General features: G+C 39.6%; 2 pseudogenes; one reads left to right on the forward strand and one right to left on the reverse strand.

Annotated features, from left to right (window-relative positions):
- The first annotated feature begins 3146 nt into the window (after window positions 1-3146).
- LOC147002893 (olfactory receptor 5P69-like) lies at window positions 3147-4092 on the forward strand (annotated as a pseudogene).
- Window positions 4093-7705: 3613 nt separating this feature from the next.
- On the reverse strand, window positions 7706-13096 carry LOC147002894 (origin recognition complex subunit 1 pseudogene; annotated as a pseudogene).
- Window positions 13097-18109: the final 5013 nt, after the last annotated feature.

The raw sequence follows: 18109 nt of genomic DNA on the forward strand, positions 1-18109 counted from the left end.
CTCATATCTGGTTCTGAAGCCTCATTGGTGATAGTCAATCAAACTATACATTTTAGCATATAATGTAACTTGAGATATAATCCTAAATTATGACATGACCCAATAATTTACATTTAGAAAACTAGTTTAAGCTCAACCTCTGCTCACTCTCATCTGTAAAACAGAAGATTGTAGTGTTTGTGTGTGTGTGTGTGTGTGTGTGTGTGTGTGTGTGTGTGTGTGTGTTGTGTGTGTGTGAATGTAGCCAAATTGGTAGAATCCTTGACTGTCTTGCATATAGTCCTATGCTAGATCTCAAATACCATGTATTCTGAGTGTTAAATATTTGCAAATTATATATTTGGGAGATGAAAACAGGAAAAACAGAAGTTCAAGGTCTTTCTTAGCTGTCTAGCAAATTCAAGGTTCACCTAGATTACATGATACCATCTTATAATTTACATCAAGCTGAAAAAAGGGAGTCTTGGCTGCTATATATGTATATTGGTGTGTGATGTGCACCTGCATGAAATATGCATGTATTCTAGTCCAGGTTCACACATGCCATAGTATGCATATAAAGGTCAGAAGACAATGTCACTATCAGTCCTGATCTGTCACCATTTTTGATACAGGGTCTTTTCTGTCATTTACTGCTCCAAACTCTAGGCTAGTAGACCAAGTAGTTTGCAATGATCATCCTGTCTCCTCTGCCTTTCCTCTGCCAGCAGGGACAGGAGACACTTTGAATGAAAGATGACTGATTATCCGTGTTCAAATTCTTTTATAGGGGTGCTATCAAAGATTCAGTGTAGACCTTAATCAAAAATAGCGTTGGGAGAGAGTTGAGCTGAATCTTCAGAGGGAGGATCATTTTGGCTTCTGTCCACCATTATAGCATGTAAGCTGAGACCAGATGTCATGGTTAGAATGTTAATTCTCTGGAATTCATACACACCTCTTTCTATGCACTGTTTTCTAAGTAATCATGGCATTATATACTCTAGCATATAAAAATTGTGTGTGCCTAAAATAATTATTTATCTTTGCATCTCATACTTCTCTATATTCACCAGAGTGTGCAGTAGAATATATTACATGAACCACTAAAATAATGAAAGAAAAATTGGTTAACATGAATGGAACAAAAATAGTTCATTTTTCATTAGTTCAATTAATGTCTTCAAACATTCACTAACATGCTATCAATATTAACTTGCAAAATTTTTACCTAAGGTTAATTTTCATCATGTATATCCCATAATTTCCAAGTAAAATGCTCCAATACTCACATAAATAAGAAAACAAGAAATTGCTTGGGATTGACAGACCCTTTGAAAATTAATTGTGTTTGTGTAAAATGAGCTGCTCATTATGCACTAGGAATGAAGTAAAGGTCCCTGATGATTTGAATTAACACTGGAATACAGAGCGTCTAAAGAGACTCATCCTCAATGACAAACAGTGACAGTGGAGACAGCATTATAGCTACAAAAGCATAGTAACTTTGAACTTCTTACTGTGAAATGAATTCTTATGTCAAGAGGTAAGATTTTGACTTTGTTGGTAAATGGAGATACTTGACTGTTTGCAATGTATTGTATTTATGAACCATAGTGGAGGAACAAGTCAGGTGGAATCATAGAGTTATTAAACATAAGGGGGAAGCCACGAACCAAATTTTCACCTTGTGTTTCATTAGTAAATTATCCAGAGTTATCAAGCATAAAACTAAGTTTTCATAGATTTTTAAATTTATCTATCCATTGGCAGGATCAGAAACCAACATGAACTTCAAAGGTACACACACATAGTATTCACCAAAAGGCTTACAAGTTCACTAGATTTGAAGTGCTTTGGTGGCTTACTGTCAGGTCATAGCATGTGCATTTTCATGCTTTGTTTATGGACTAAAAGTTCGAATATCACAGGCACCAGTGTGGATAAATGAGGGTATAAATATCAAAAGTAAGGGATAAGAATCACTTTGTGCAATGATGGATGAACCTTGATAAACGACTTAACTGCTTGGTTAAATGTCTTCTAATGTTCACCAACCTGAAATAATTTTGAAGAGTGATGATCCATTTAGAAGTATTAAAATATTTAATGAGCTTAAAATATGAGGTTGCATTTGGAATTTTAGAGTGATCCCTCTTCTGTTTCTTCTAAGTTCTAACCAAAAATAATTATCGTCTTTTTAAAAGTTGATCAAGGAATAACTGTAGATAGAGAAACATTACACTTTGTGGTCAGTGTTAGCAACAAAGCATGTCTGTGTCATAACCATTTTAAATTAATTACTTTATATATATGTATATATATATATATATACATATATATGTATACATGTATATGTATATATATACATATATATAGTGTGGGGGGGTGAGGGGGTAGGGGTGAGGGGTGTCTCACTTAAAATCTTTTTCTGCTACAGAATGAAAACAATAGAAAGGACAATGTTATTTCATGGAAATTAAAATAGGAAAACACACAAGTTCATTTTTAATGTATATAAAAGGTTATGTAAACATTTAATAAAATATAGCATTTACTTAAGTCTTTAATACATAATTCTGTGCTTTTATAATTTGTTCTTTTGTTATACTTATAATAAATACATTGTTGCTTTTTAAGATCCACATTATTTTATATTTATTTACTTCTCTATATGTTTGTGTGAGGGGGTGGTATTGGTAACATAGCATATCTGAGGACAGAAAACAAAAACAAAAACAAAACCATTCAGGAGTTTGTTCTTCTTCCCATATTGTGAGTCAAGAATCAAACTGGAGCTGTAAGCTGTCAGGCTTGCGAACAAGAATCTTTACTTGCCAATTCATCTCACCAGGCCAACCATCATAATTTTAAACTTTATCCTTAATGACAATTGGGTATGTATTACTATAAATAAATGTAAATAAACATTTTTTATTTGTAGCACATTTCTAGCATTTCTGCTTAAATAACTTTGAAGGAATTATCGCACATAAATGTACAAACAATGACAATCTCAGTAAAGCATCCATTATTGATGCGATTTCAAATAATATATTAGTAATGTTCCTGTTGTTAGTATTAAATGAAAGGAAGAGACCTACTTATAAATCTCTTTCTGTACTTTCTTCATCACAGTCTTGATCTGGTAGCAGCTACACTGTCCCATGGCTTTCCTGGAGAATGTGAACCACACTGCAGTGACAGAGTTCATTTTATTGGGACTAACAGATGACCCAGTCCTTAGAGTCGTCCTCTTCAGCATCATCCTGTGCATCTACCTGGTGACTGTGTCTGGGAAACTCAGCACCATCCTTCTCATCAGAGTCTCTTCCCAGCTCCATCACCCCATGTACTTTTTTCTCAGCAACTTAGCTTCTATAGACATAGCCTACTCATCTTCTGTCACACCCAATATGCTTGCCAACTTCCTGGTAAAGCAAAATACCATCTCCTACATTGGATGTTCTATTCAGTTTGGCTTAGCTGCTTTCTTTGGGACAGTTGAATGCTTTCTTCTGGCTGTCATGGCTTATGATCGCTTTGTAGCAATCTGCAACCCACTGCTTTATTCCACAAAAATGTCTACAGAAGCCTGTATCCAGTTGGTTTTAGGATCTTATATAGGTGGCTTTCTTACTGCTTTATCCTTCATCCTTTCCTTCTTTTCATTTATCTTCTGTGGACCAAATAGGATCAATCATTTTTTCTGTGATTTTGCTCCTTTGGTGGAACTCTCCTGTTCTGATGTCAGTGTCTCTGTACTTGTTAGCTCTTTTTTTTTTGGGTTTAGTCACTGTGATCACAGAGTTTGTCATAGCCATCTCCTATATCTACATCCTTATCACCATCCTGAAGATGCGCTCCACTGAGGGCAGTCACAGGGCCTTCTCCACCTGCACCTCCCACCTCACTGCAGTCACTCTCTTCTATGGCACTGTCACATTCATCTATGTGATCCCCAAGTCCAACTACTCCACTGATCAGAAGAAAGTGGTCTCTGTGTTCTACACGGTGGTTATCCCCATGTTGAACCCCCTTATCTATAGCCTTAGAAATAATGAGATTAAGGGTGCTTTGAAAAGACTGCTTGGTAAGAAAATATTTTCTTAGCATAATCTGTTGTTTTATAAAACCTAACATAATAATGGCAATTACCCAAGACTAATGGGAACACAATCTCAGATTTGGTCATTCACTTTCTTGTTAGTCCATTTTTCCTTATCTTCCTTTTCTCCCAGTATATATAGCTTTTGTATTTTATTGCATTTCACTTTTGTATTTTAATGTGTTTGGAGAATATACAATGAAGTGTGTGTGTGTGTGTGTGTGTGTGTGTGTGTGTGTGTGTGTTCACCCTCTATCCCAACTCTTCTCATTATAACTCCCTCTCTTACTCACCCAACTATTTTTATGTCAAACCCATCTTGTGCTATCTGTATATACTTAGATATTGGGCTTTGATTGAATCATGGTTAACCTGACAGGGTCCGTGCCCTTATAGAAACTGACTTTACTTCTAGAATACATTAATTACCAATAACTCCACAACTACCAGTGGACTTCAGGCCTATGTTTCCACTGCACACTTGGATTTTGTCTGTTTTCAGGTTGTCCATGCCAACACAACTAACATAATATCATATTTGCGATGATACTCTTTTGTTCTGAAAACATTTTTTTATTTGTGGTCATCTACCAGCTCTCTCTTATAATCTTTCTTCTCACGTTATCATGATGCTTCCTGAGCTTGTAAAGAAAGAGGTGTGATATAGATGTTAATGCATGCATAGTAATTGTCATATTCCCAAAGTATCTGCATACTGATAAGTTAATGTTAATCATCATCTATTACAAAAAGAAGCCTGCAGATGATGGTTGGGAAATGTACTAATCTATGGGTTCTGATGAAAGTTTATTGCAAACAGGTTTGTTACCATGTCCATTTAGGGCAATCAAGATGGTGGGTTCTTCTCTAGGTGAAGTGGAAGTTTCTGGTTCCTTTAAATACTCAGTTGTGTCATGGAATATTTTTCTGGAAGCTGTCTTTTGAGAGGGCACATGATGTTTTTCTTGAAGCTGTCTTTTTGAGAGGGCACATAATGTTTTTTCTGAAAACAGTTACTTGAGAGGGTACATAAATGGAACCCCAGAAACAGTGAGAGGAGGTTCTTGCATTGCTATGCCATGTAATACATTATTGGTCATCACAGGTCTTTGCAGGTCTTGACTTCATAGAGAGAAATACACCAAAGAACTTCTCATGGTATTCCAGCTGATTCTGAACAATTCTGCTGACTCATACTGAGGTTAATATTTTTGTTTAGAAATTTGGAGTTTACATAACTAAAATTCCAAAGTCTCACGTAGTCAGAAGCTCCTTAAAATTTTACCAGATAATTTGGTTTTGTCAGTTTGTCTGATAGTTCTTCAACTGTTACAGACTAAGCTTTCAGAAGAGGTAGGCATAAAGTTCCCAACATGAGAGTTAATAATATGAAGAAGCTTAGGTTTACTGGGAAAAGTCAATATCACTATCCCTAATAATCTGGCTTTGATCCCAGAAACCTGCATGGTTGAGGAAAGAACCAACTCTCACATACATACAAACATACACACACACACACACACACACACACACACACACACACACACACACACACACACACACCAAAAAATAAAACCAGGCCAGGCAGACTAGAGATACATAACAAGGGAATATAGGATGGAAATAAGAGGAGATTGAATATACTAAAACAATGGCTTAGTGTTTAAGACCACATTGTACTCTTGCGAAGGATCTGGTTTCAGCCCTCAGGACCTTCATTACCACCACCTATCAATTCTAGGGATTCAGCACACTCTTCTATATTCTAAAGGGACTTGGTTTACATATGGTATACATCCTTAAATGCAACACACTCATACACATAAAAGTAAAAAGAAATAAATATTTTTAGAAGATTTATTGAGGATATTGTAGAGAGCTGGTCTATTGGAATTCAAGTAATTTCTCTCCTGTACCCAGTCTTGAATTGATAGTGTCTGTTCCTATGACAGCAATAGAAGTAATAACAGATTTTACTCTCATGCACACTAGCCTTTGTTTTTCTACTTTACATGGGAACCTCAACAAGAGAATAGTGTGGATTCACTACATCTGGACTGTGGGAGTCATGCCACCCCGTCCTCTCTGACTGATCCCGATCTAACATTCAGAAAGTTCTGTATCCTTATAATTTTCAATCTGTAGTTTCTTTATCTTTTACTTCTCTACATAACAGATTACATGGACTCTGTCTTCAGGACACCTAATATTTGCTTCCTAGTAAGTCTCCTGGAATGATAGATGTTAAAATTATCTAAACATTCCACTGGACACCATATTTTAGAACTTCCATTTCTTAGCCAATTCTCTCTTTACATATTTTTCATTAGCTAGTAGATATCACAGAACAGTTCCCATTTTGACAATCTCATGCATATAATATATTGAGAAAATCTCTCCCCATTAGTCACTTTTATTACATTCTAATGCTTCACAAATGACACTCACCACAAACCCAGCTCTTCCAATTAACTAATCTTAATGTTCACACCTTCTCACTCTTCCATTGACATAATCCTGCTTTGATCTAGTTATATTATAAGATTTTGTGTGTGTTCTCTATTTTTTTAAAAGTGCTATTCTACAATCAAGGTTGAGATTGAGTCTCCGACATAATCCTGCTTTGATCTAGTTATAAGATTTTGTGTGTGTTCTCTATTTTTTGAAAAGTGCTATTCTACAATCAAGGTTGAGATTGAGTCTCCTTGAGTCTACAGCTTTTTGTTTCACTTCCCCAATTTAAACTTAAGCACCAAAATACCTCTAGAAAGGGAAACACATGGGTTTGTACAAGGTTGTAATCATTTGGAGTCAGATGGTAATTTAGGTGTTTTGGTAGGCACACAATACCTGTTACTTAATAAATGCTGGATAAATGGCAGTGCTCAATTTAATTGTTTCTAATAACACCATAAGAAACTTGTGCCATAGTCATGTGCAAAGTGCTTTCCTGGAGAATAGAGAGCCTTTTTTTCCTGGGTTAAAGAGATTTGATATCACTATACCTGTACTGTCCATAGCTGAATAGAGGGATTTCATGTCATTAATCAAAGGAGAAACTAAGACATTTCTTCTTTGATTGTTGAGGCAGATGTGAGATTTGAGTGATAATATGTGTTAATTCTTCCCCTATTTTAATTATTTTCTTTATATTTATGTTTTCACACTTTAATTTTGTAATGGTCTGTATGTGGAGTGTGTGTATGTGTGTGTGTGTGTGTGTGAGAGAGAGAGAGAGAGAGAGAGAGAGAGTGTTCAGGTCATCAAACTTAGTGACAAGCAATTTTGCTCAGTTCAGTCATCTTGGTGGCTTTTTCTTCTTAATTTTCAAGGTCTATCTACTTTAATTAAGGCATTAAAGTATGAGAAATTAAAAAATATATAACATGCCTATACAGCACCTCATACTTTTCTTTATTTAACTTACTTTGCTTTCTTTTCACCCTTGCTTAGCACCTTTCATTGAAGAGCATATCATGATTCTACCTGATAGCGAAATATGAATAGTTTCATTTACTAGTGCGATGGTTTGTTATGCTTGGCCCAGGGAGTGTCACTATTTGGAGGTGTGGCCTTGTTGGGGAAGGTGTGTCACTATAGGCCTGAGCTTTCATACCCTCATCCTAGCTGCCTGGAAACAAGTATTCTCCTAGAAGCCTTCAGATGAAGATGTAGAACTCTCAGCTCCTCCAGTACCATGACTTCAGGGACACTACCGTGCTCCCATCTTGATGAGCACACAATCATGCTCTCTGACATGGTTGGATATGGTAGTCCCTCCATTCTGCACAGAGCCACATTCTGGCTGTATATCTGTTGAAAGGTTGCTTCCTCTAGTCCTGACCGATGGAATTCTGAAATAATGGCTCTCAGGAAGCTCTGTTCCAGGACAGAAGAGTTTTTGATGGCAGTAATATAAGATGAGGAGAACATTTCATCTATAGCTTCCATTAAGTGGGCCACAGTTACCAGGTTCTGAGAGTTATCATGTAGATGGGAAAGCTCACAGATCTCTGTGGCACACCTGCAGATGTCTAGGCAGTGCCGGGCATCTCCGGAGAGGGCTGGTACCTTCCTGATTATCAGCTGAATGACATCGTCCTCAAACGTCTTTAAATTCCTCAGTCGAGAAACTAAGATCTGTTTCGGGTGGCTGTGAGAATAGGACTGGAAAGACATCCTGGTGAGGCCCAGTTGACTAGACACACAGTTCATCATGATCTTCTCTGGAAGGTCCATGGTGTTGGCAATGGTCAACACTATCAACTGGGCTCCTTTATGAGTAGGCCAATCAAAGAGGTTGTACATTACATCTTGTTTGTGAGTCCAAAGAAGGTCAAGCTCATCCACAAACAGTGCAGTGGTTTCCTTCTGGGACCCTTGGCTGCAGAATTGCTTCGCCAACAGTTCTGCTGCATGATTGGCTGTTGCCTTTGGGCCTGTCAGTTTCTGTAAAATCTGCACATAGACTTGGTGGAGTTCGGTCAGCTTCATCCCATTAACCTCAACGTATTGAAAGGGAGGAACATCATTTGTTTGTGCTGACTGCTGCAGACAGCATATGACCTCATGCACAGTGGCTGCCTTCCCTGTCCCAGGAACCCCGGAAATGTACATACTCCCCTCAGTCCCATCAAGAAGTTTACTTTCCACAAAGCTGTAGATGTCTTGGAATTTCTGCTCTGGACAGGGAAGAGAGTCAGGCACAGCAGAAACATGTAACCTCAGCCTTGCCTCTTCCAGCACACTAGCTGGCTCCTGGACAGCCGAGTTTCTGTCTCTGATCTGAGGAGTGCCAGGATGAGGTATTCTAGGTTTAGGAGTTTTCTTTGGTGACTTGGAGGGGTTCTGCAATGATGGCTTAGAGGCCATGCTCTGGGTCCTGGACTGCCCCAGGGAATTTCTTGTAGGAAGGGAGGGAACAAACTCATCTTCCTCCTCACTATCAGAGTCTGACACTTCTGCTGAGGATACAGACTCTTCCTCTTCTTGGTCGATTTTATCACTATCTAGAAGCCAAAGCTGTTGCCTAATTTGCTTCAAAGTCAAGAGAGAATTCCTTCTATGGACACAAGAAGTATGGGTGGGTTCTTTGTGAGTTTCTTGTTCTTTTGCATTTATCCCAATGTACCCTGTCTGTCAGACCCTCAGAAGGCACCACTGAAGATCTCAACCCAATCCTGATAGGGCTAAGTGCGTTCTCCATACCAAGATTTGTGATCATCATAGCTGAGTCCTAGGCTCTCAGAATCACACTACCTTTGGCACAAAAAGGTTGAGCCTGTCCATTTTTTTCTAGAGTTTCCAAAGCTGAAGAGGGCTTTATTTCACAAGGTTTAGACTTTTTAGGAGGTAAGGTGGTCTCATAGAAGGCTGCTATTCTTTTAGGTGTTTATTGATAATCCCAGGAGTCACTAGAGCTCTTCTGTGACCGCCTAATGTTAGGCTTCCTGATAAAACCTAAGCCATCGAGTTCCAGTGACTTCTTTACACTGGGGGTGACAATATTAGCAGGAGTCTGGTGAGATTTGGAACTGGAATGACTTGATTCAATCCCTTTGACCACTTGTTTTGTTTTGTTCCAGGCAGGGTGTTTTACGTTTTTAATCTTGGCTTTTAAAGGTCTTTGGCACTTGGGAATATCTTCTAGTTTCCTTAATGCTCCAAGCACTTCTGGTGGCAATGATGCAAAGTCCTTTTTATTTCATGATAGCTCCACAAACAATGTTTCCTCACTTTTCTGATTCACAGGGATCAGTTCTTCTGGGGCTAATGCCACCTGAACGGGGCCAATGATGGTCTCCATAGAAAGGTTCTCACAGTCAGAACAGTCATACCAGAATATCTCCTGTGCAGGAGGACTCTGGCCTAACAAGTGCCTTTTAGAGATAGAAATCTCAAAGAATCAAACAAACCATTGCACATTTCTTGGGAGGAAATTCAGATCCATTTTAAATCATCTAATTAGTTTAGCAACATAGGGCTTTTTATTATCTTCCCCTTGAATCAATACAAACTGTCCAACCTTGGTGTGAATCTCAGAACAATCATTGATTTTCATACAAATGTCCTTGTATTCTGGTGGAGCTGTTTGCGATTTGGTGATGGCTTGCCAATCCACGAGAAAGTTTGTATGCTGTTCTACCTTGAAAGAGAGGATGGCATGGTTTTTCAACATATATTCTTTTTATTCACTGATGCAACACACAATTGTAAGAATTAAATCTTCTTTTTCAATTTTTTATTAGATATTTTATTTATTTACATTTCAAATGCTATCCTTTAAGTCCCCTATACCCTTCCCCCACCCTGCTCCCCTACCCACCCACTCCCACTTCTTGACCCTGGCATTCCCCTGTACTGGGGCATATAAAGTTTACAAGACCAAGGGGACTCTCTTCCCAATGATGGCCAACTAGGCAATCTTCTGCTACATATGCAGCTAGAGACACGAGCTCTGGGGATACTGCTTAGTTCATATTGTTGTCCCACCTTATAGGGTTGCAGATCCCTTCAGCTGCTTGGGTACTTTCTCTAGCTCCTCCATTGGGGGTCCTGTGTTCCATCCAATAGATGACTATGAGCATCCACTTCTGTATTTGCCAGGCACTTGCATAGCCTCACAGGAGACAGCTATATCAGGGTCCTTTCAGCAAAATCTTGCTGGCATGTGCAATAGTGTATGCATTTGGTGTCTGATTATGGAATGGATCCCTGGGTGGGGTAGTCTCTGGATGGTCCATCCTTTTGTCTTAGCTCCAAAACTTTGTCTCTGTAACTCCTTCCATGGGTATTTTGTTCCCCATTCTGAGGAGGAATGAAATATCCACACATTGGTCTTCCTTCTTCTTGATTTTCATGTGTTTTGCAAATTGTATCTTGGGTATTCTAAGTTTCTGGGCTAATATCCATTTAGCAATGAGTGTATATCAAAAGAATTCTTTTGTGATTGGGTTACCTCACTCAGGGTGAGATCCTCCAGATACATCCATTTGCCCAAGAATTTCATAAATTCATTGTTTTTAATACCTGAGTAGTACTCCATTATGTAAATGTACCACATTTTCTGTATCCATTCCTCTGTTGAGGTGCATCTGGGTTCTTTCCAGCTTCTGGCTATTATAAATAAGGCTGATATGAACATAGTAGAGCATGTATCCTTATTACCTGTTGGAACATCTTCTGGGTATATGCCCAGGAGAGGTATTGCTGGATCTTCTGGTAGTACTACGTCCAATTTTCTGAGGAACCGCCAGACTGATTTCCAGAGTGGTTGTACAAACTTGCAATCCCACCAACAATGGAGGAGTGTTCCTCTTTCTCCACATCTTCACCAGCATCTGCTGTCACCTGAATTTTTTATCTTAGCCATTCTGATTGGTGTGAGATGGAATCTCAGGGTTGTTTTGATTTGCATTTCCCTGATGATTAAAGATGTTAAACATTTTTCAGGTGCTTCTCAGCCATTTGGTATTCCTCAGTTGAGAATTCTTTGTTTAGCTCTGTACCCCATTTTCAATGGGGTTATTTGAATTTCTGGAGTCCAGCTTCTTGCACTCTTTGTTTATATTGGATATTAGTCCCCTATCAGATTTGGGATTGGTAAAAACCCTTTCCCAATCTGCTGGTGGCCTTTTTGTATTATTGACTGTATCTTTTGCCTTACAGAAGGTTTGCAATTTTATGAGGTCCCATTTGTCAAATCTTTAACTTATAGCACAAGCCATTCCTGTCCTATTCAGGAATTTTTCCCCTATACCCATATCTTTGAGGCTTTTCCCCACTTTCTCCTCTATAAATTTCAGTGTCTCTGGTTTTATGTGGAGATCTTTGATCCACTTAGACTTGAGCTTTGTACAAGGAGATAAGAATGGATCAATTCACATTCTTCTACATGATAGCTGCCAGTTAAGCCAGCACCTTTTGTTGAAAATGCTGTCTTTTTTTTCCACTGGAAATAAATCTTGTAACTTGCCCCAGCTTTCCAAAATGAAGTAAAACAAATGTCTCTCTCCAAAGCTTGCCAGAGCTGTCTGTTCCCCTCTGCTTTCCACCAGTTGCAGTCCAGGCATTGGGGTAGCTGTGGAATGCTCGCTAGTCCAGGTTGGGCTCCTCTGGAAGACCACAGCTTTATAGTTTCATGAGGTCCCATTCATTTATTGTTGATCTTAGAGCCTGAGCCATTGTTCTTCTGTTCAGGAACTGGCTCCTGTGCCGATGAGTTCTAGACAGTTCCCGACTACTATCCAGCTATTAAAAGCAAGGAAATCATTAAATTTGTTGGCAAATGAATTGAGAATATCATCCTGAGTGAGGTAAAGCAGACCCAGAAAGACATGTATGGTGTATATTCACTTATAATTGGACATTAGCCATAAAGTGCATGGTAACCATGCTACAATCCACACACCCAAAGAAACTGGGTAAAAGGAGAGCCCAAGGGAGGATGTGTGAATCTCTCCCAGAAGAGAAATAAAATAGTCATCAGAGGTAGATAGAGAAGAAACTGGATGGGAGAGGGGGTAATGAGGGGTACGGGTTTGCCAATCATTTGTGGGGGAGAGGAGGTTGGAGAGGGCTGGTAGTGTAAATGTAAATCAAGGGGAGATATCTCAGAGATTAGCTAGAGATCTGGAATGGGGGAGGTTACAGGGAATCTATGGGGGTAACCATAGCTGAAGTTCTTATCAGCAGTAGATAAAGGGTCTGAAGTGGCCACCTCCTGTAGCAAGGCAGGACTTCCAGTGGAAGGTGGGAGACACCAAGCCACCTACAAAATCTTCAAACCAAAATGTATCTGCCTATAAGACACACAGGGCAAAAGATTTAACAGAAACTGAGGAAATAGCTAACTGATGACTATGACAATTTGAGAACCATTCCATGAAAGAGAAAAAAATCCTTGACACTGTTAACGATACTCTGCTATACTTTCATAGAGGAACCTATCATAACTGTCTCCTGATCTTCTTCATCCAGCTTTGGGTGGAAATTGATACAAAGACCCATAGCCAAACATCAGGTGAAGCTTAGAGAGTCTTATGGATGAGTGAGGGATAGAATTGAGTGAACTGAAGGGATCAAGGACACCACCACAAGAATAACTACAGAGTCAACTAACCTGGGTCCATGGAGCTGACAGAGATCTAACCACCAACCAAGAGCATGCATGGGCTGGAACTAGGCTGACCAAACATTTTTAGCAAATGTACAGCTTGGTCTTCATATGGGTTCCAAACAATTGGAGTAGGAAGTTCTCTGATTTTGTGACTGTAATTGTATCCCCTTCCCCTTTCTGGACTGCCTAGATGGGCTTCAGTATGAGGGGAGTTGCTTAGTTATGCTGGGACTAGATGTCCCCAAGTGGTATAGAACTAAAGCATGGCTTTCCCTCACTGAGAAGAAGGGGGAGGAGATAATGAGGGAGAGATTTGTAAGGGTTTGACTTGGAGAAGTAGAAAGAAAGGTAGCTGTGATTGGGGTGTAATATGAATAAAAAAATAAATAAATTAAGGAAAATAAAGAGTTGTTTTACTATAATGTTGGGTTTTTATCTATGGCCCTTAGTTACAGCACTCATAAAGACAGAGTTCTGTTCTAACAGTATTAACACAGTTTTTAAATTTTCTTAAAGCATGTACCAGAAATGGTAAGCATAGTTGCAAAGTAGCATGAGGATATATTTATAAATTTCTTTACCTTTTTAAATATTTCCTTTATATTGCATAATAATTTAGCTCCTTTGATGGCTAGACAGCAGTCTTTAGCTATGGATTTGTGAAATGCAGTGAATCAACAACTGAAACCCATTCAAGAATATATTCTATATCTTTATTGATAACTCTTCTTTACATATATTCAAGCTACTCTGGTTACAGGTAGCCTACTGTAATTGATGGTAGCTCTACTGTTTTATATCTGTTTAAAGTCCTACCAATTGTATGTCATGATTTTAATGGTATAAAACATGTATTTTCCATAAAAAGCCCTTAAATATTTGAGTGCAGTCATCATATCTCTGGTTTCTTCCCTTTCTTAAATTAAGCATCCACAGTTCATCTTGTATTGTGCATTCCAGATTTTCAAAATTTCCTTTGTCAAACCCTGATCAAAGCTGGGTATTGATAAATGATTTTAGCCTATGCCTCATCAATATTCAGTGGAAGAAGTCCTACTTCCATTCAGATTCCCCAAGAACCCAGTAGTTCTGACCAACCACAGCATCAGAGACTGAACTTAGACAAGGTCGATGCTGGACAAGACACACTCTTTTGCTTGGGCTCTTACTTATTCTACTTGTACAGTGAGATTATTTATCATCCAACACAGTTCTGTTGTGAAATTAAGAAATGTTTTATTTTTAATTAAAAGAAATACTATGTATAAAATTTCCAGAGGCCTTTGGTCTAGCATCAGAATTAAGTAACTTTCAAATTTAAACGAGGATAAAATATCTGTGGATTTTAATCATTCAGTATGTTGATGAGAAGTATTTTTTCATTCAATGTTTCAGAAGATTTTCACAACAAATATGAGAAAATCACAAGGCACAGACTCTTAAATCTCTGTTCTTGACTAAGCCATATGTATGCACTAACACCTATTGGGTTTTGTTCTCTATTCCTCTCCATTGGGAATTCAAAGTCTAGACCTCTCACCCACACACTTGTTTAACTCGGGTCAGTATATTTCCCCTAGCTCCATCAGCCACCTCTGTAAACAAGGAAAACAGAAATGTGAGCTCAATCCAATTATTAGGGTTTTTTTCTCTGATTTCATTTTCATAAACTTTTCTGATGCACTGGTTTTGCCACAGACCATTTCCTAGGTACCATGAGAAGAATGGACCAGATAAGCCAGCCTGACCATTGCCCAATGACTGTTATGGAGATAAGCTTTCCATAGAGTGAGAAACTAAAACCACTTAACCAGTTCTGCTCCTTTCAAATCCTTTTGAACTAATAAATACCCATCTTAAGATCCATGAATGTCACACTTACCTTCTGAAGGCAGAATTTCAAAGAAGACTCTATAAAGTTGATCCATCTTATTTGTTTTTATAGTTGAAAACTCGACATTAGGACCACTGACTACAACACTTGAATAAAGAACAGTTATACACACCTGATGAGAATGATAGCAAGACTTTGTCTTATGATGGGAGAGGGAAAAAAAACAGTACCTCTTAATATGACAGATCCTCAGAGGCTATTGTTATTTGTCCCTTTGAGATAAAAGTTTGTTTGTTATTGTACATAAAGGACATATTGAACCAGGTGGCTCATTACAACTTCTCATAGGCTCCTGTCAGAAAAAACTTCTTGGCATCAGTTCTTCCAGAGCCTGACAAATACAGAGGCAGATTCTCACAGCCAACTATTGGACTGAACAGGGGGTCACCAATGGAGAACTTAGAGAAAGGACTGAAGGAGCTGGAGGGGGTTGAAACCCATAGGGAGAGAAATAATATCAACTAGCCAGACCCCTCAGAGCTCTCAGTGACTAAACCACCAATCAAAGAATACACATGGAGGGACCCATGGCTCCAGCTGCATATGTAGCAAAGGATGGCCTTGTTGGACATCAATGGGAGGAGAGGCCCTTGGTCCTGTGAAGGCTTGATGCCCCAGTGTAAGGGAATGCCAAGGATGTGAGGTGGGAGTGAATGGGTGAGATAATGGGAAGGATGATGGGATAGATGCTTTCTAGAGGGGAAACTGGTAAATGGGATAACATTTAAAATGCAAATAAATAAAATATCCAATGAAAATAAAACTTTAGAAAAGAAGTCTTCTCATAGGAGTTCCCTGGCAATGGGCAGAGACACCTTGTTGGTAATGTTCTTATATTAGTCACAAGGGCAGAGCAGATGGCAGTTTTTTGTTCATCCTAGCCTAATGCCTGGCTTGGTGGCCAAAGTAGTTTTATGCCTAGGACACATAAAAATCAAATCAAATCAAATCAAATCCTGGCAGCACACTGTGAAAGGAGGAAGCCACACAGAGACCTACAGATCACCATGCCACCCACAGACCTGCCTTCCAGTGCTTGTCACAGGTGGGCCATAAATACCCACTTGTCACAGGATGCTACCCAGGAGCCCACCAGCCATATGGCCAGCCTGTGGTGGGAGCCATCACAGTGTTGAAGTATGTGGTGGACAGATGTAAGAGAAAAAGAAGTGGAACAATTTGAGCACTGTAAAGAGAGTTGGGAATAAATACAGGGTATAGAGGAATAGCCTGTTATGAGTGGCTAGCCATGCCATCAGGTGTCATGGTGAAATCTCAGTCTGAGCTGCCACTGAGGGCCATATCTGGGTCTATTGCTACACAAGGACAGGTGTCAATGTTGATATACATGGCTTATTTTACCATAAGAAATTATGAGACATCTCTGGTCTGGGCAGCTGCCAGGGGCCTCATGGATGTCAATTGGATGTGCAGAACTGGCCCCATTCCTCACTGGCTTCAGAGCTCTGGAAATCTGGCCCCAAAATTTACCAGTATTGCACTCCAGAGAGTGGGCCCTTCACCTTTCCTGAGAAGCACAATAGAGCTTATCCTGGTGGTAAGGGTGCTGGTGTTCTGGCCCCAAGGATGTGAGGAAAGGAACACTGGTTTGCCACTCCTCTGCCATAAGGTGGCTTTGGCTTGGGGGGAAGGGGAGATGCCATCTACCCACCTCTTCTTTCACCACTGGAGGTAGCTGGAAGAGCTGGCCCTTGGGTCATGAGACTGGGTAAGGTGAGTTGTCCCAGCTCCTCACGATCTGCAGTACTAGGGAGAGCAGGCCTTGAACCTCACCTAGGCAGCACAGTAATGGCCCTAGTCAAGGGCCAATGGGTGAGCTGGCCCCAAGGGCAAAAATAAGGACAAGCTGTCCCCACCAGTCCTCTGCAGTGAGATGATATGAGTACAAAGGAGATTCCCTCCCCTACTGCCACCTGCAGAAGCCAGGAGAACTGACTCTGAGGGCTTGAAAGTAGGAAAGCTATGCCTGTCTCCAAACTGGCTGTAGCACTTGGAAGAGTAGACCCTGCACCTAGCCTCAGCAACAATGGAACTGGACCTGATGGTGAAGGTGTGGATGAGCCAGCCCTGGAGATGTGAGAGTAGAAGAGCTAGACTATTCCCTCAAAGGCTGCAGCACTTGTAGAGTAGGCATTACACTTTAACTAAGCAGCACAGTGGAGTTGACCCTGGACACATGGGTGCTGGTAAGCCAATGCTGAACATATGAGAGCAGGAGAGCTGACCCTGTCAGCTATGAAGGGTGGCATTTGGGTAGCCTCTTCAGACCAGGACTGGAGAGCTCAGCTCAGTTAACATCCAGACTCAGATCTTATATTCTGAGTTTGCCCAACCTAAAATCTATATCATCTGCAAATAGTTGGAATAAGTGAAAGGGCCAGCCTGCTGATCCAAAATTGCATGATCTCCATGACACAGGGTAACAACAAGATAAACAGGAGGAGGCCCAGTAAGGGTCCAGTATTTATGGTATCAAAGAAGCCAGAGATCTTCAACCTTATCAATGATACATTGCAATGACCATTTGCTAGTGAAGACATATGGATAGAGGAATACACTGTGGGACATACTGTGACATACTACAATTTCAATGATTGAGAGGGATCCAACATTGACAGTGTCATAAAAGCCAGAGATCTTGAATCTGAGCAATTACTCATTGCAATTACTCATTGCAATGAACATTTGCAAGTTAAAAATGTGAGGACAAAGCAGTATAGTGTAGGTCACACTGTGACATACTACAACTTCAAAAGCTATGTTTTCTATGTTTTCTCTCTCTCTCTCTCTCTCTCTCTCTCTCTCTCTCTCTCTCTCTCTCTCTCTCTCTCTCTCTCTCCTTCCTATTTTGGGGGAGGATATGGTGGTGGATATGAGGGGATAAAATGCTTAGCAGGACGGGGGTATGTGATGCAAAACAGAAAACAAAAACAATAAAATGTTAAAGAAAAGATTTCTCTTAGGACTTATTTAAGATTTACTACAATAA

The sequence above is a fragment of the Mus caroli genome, unplaced genomic scaffold (genome assembly GCF_978045245.1).
Source record: "Mus caroli unplaced genomic scaffold, Mus_caroli_1 scaffold_8, whole genome shotgun sequence".
Taxonomy (NCBI): Eukaryota; Metazoa; Chordata; class Mammalia; order Rodentia; family Muridae; genus Mus; species Mus caroli.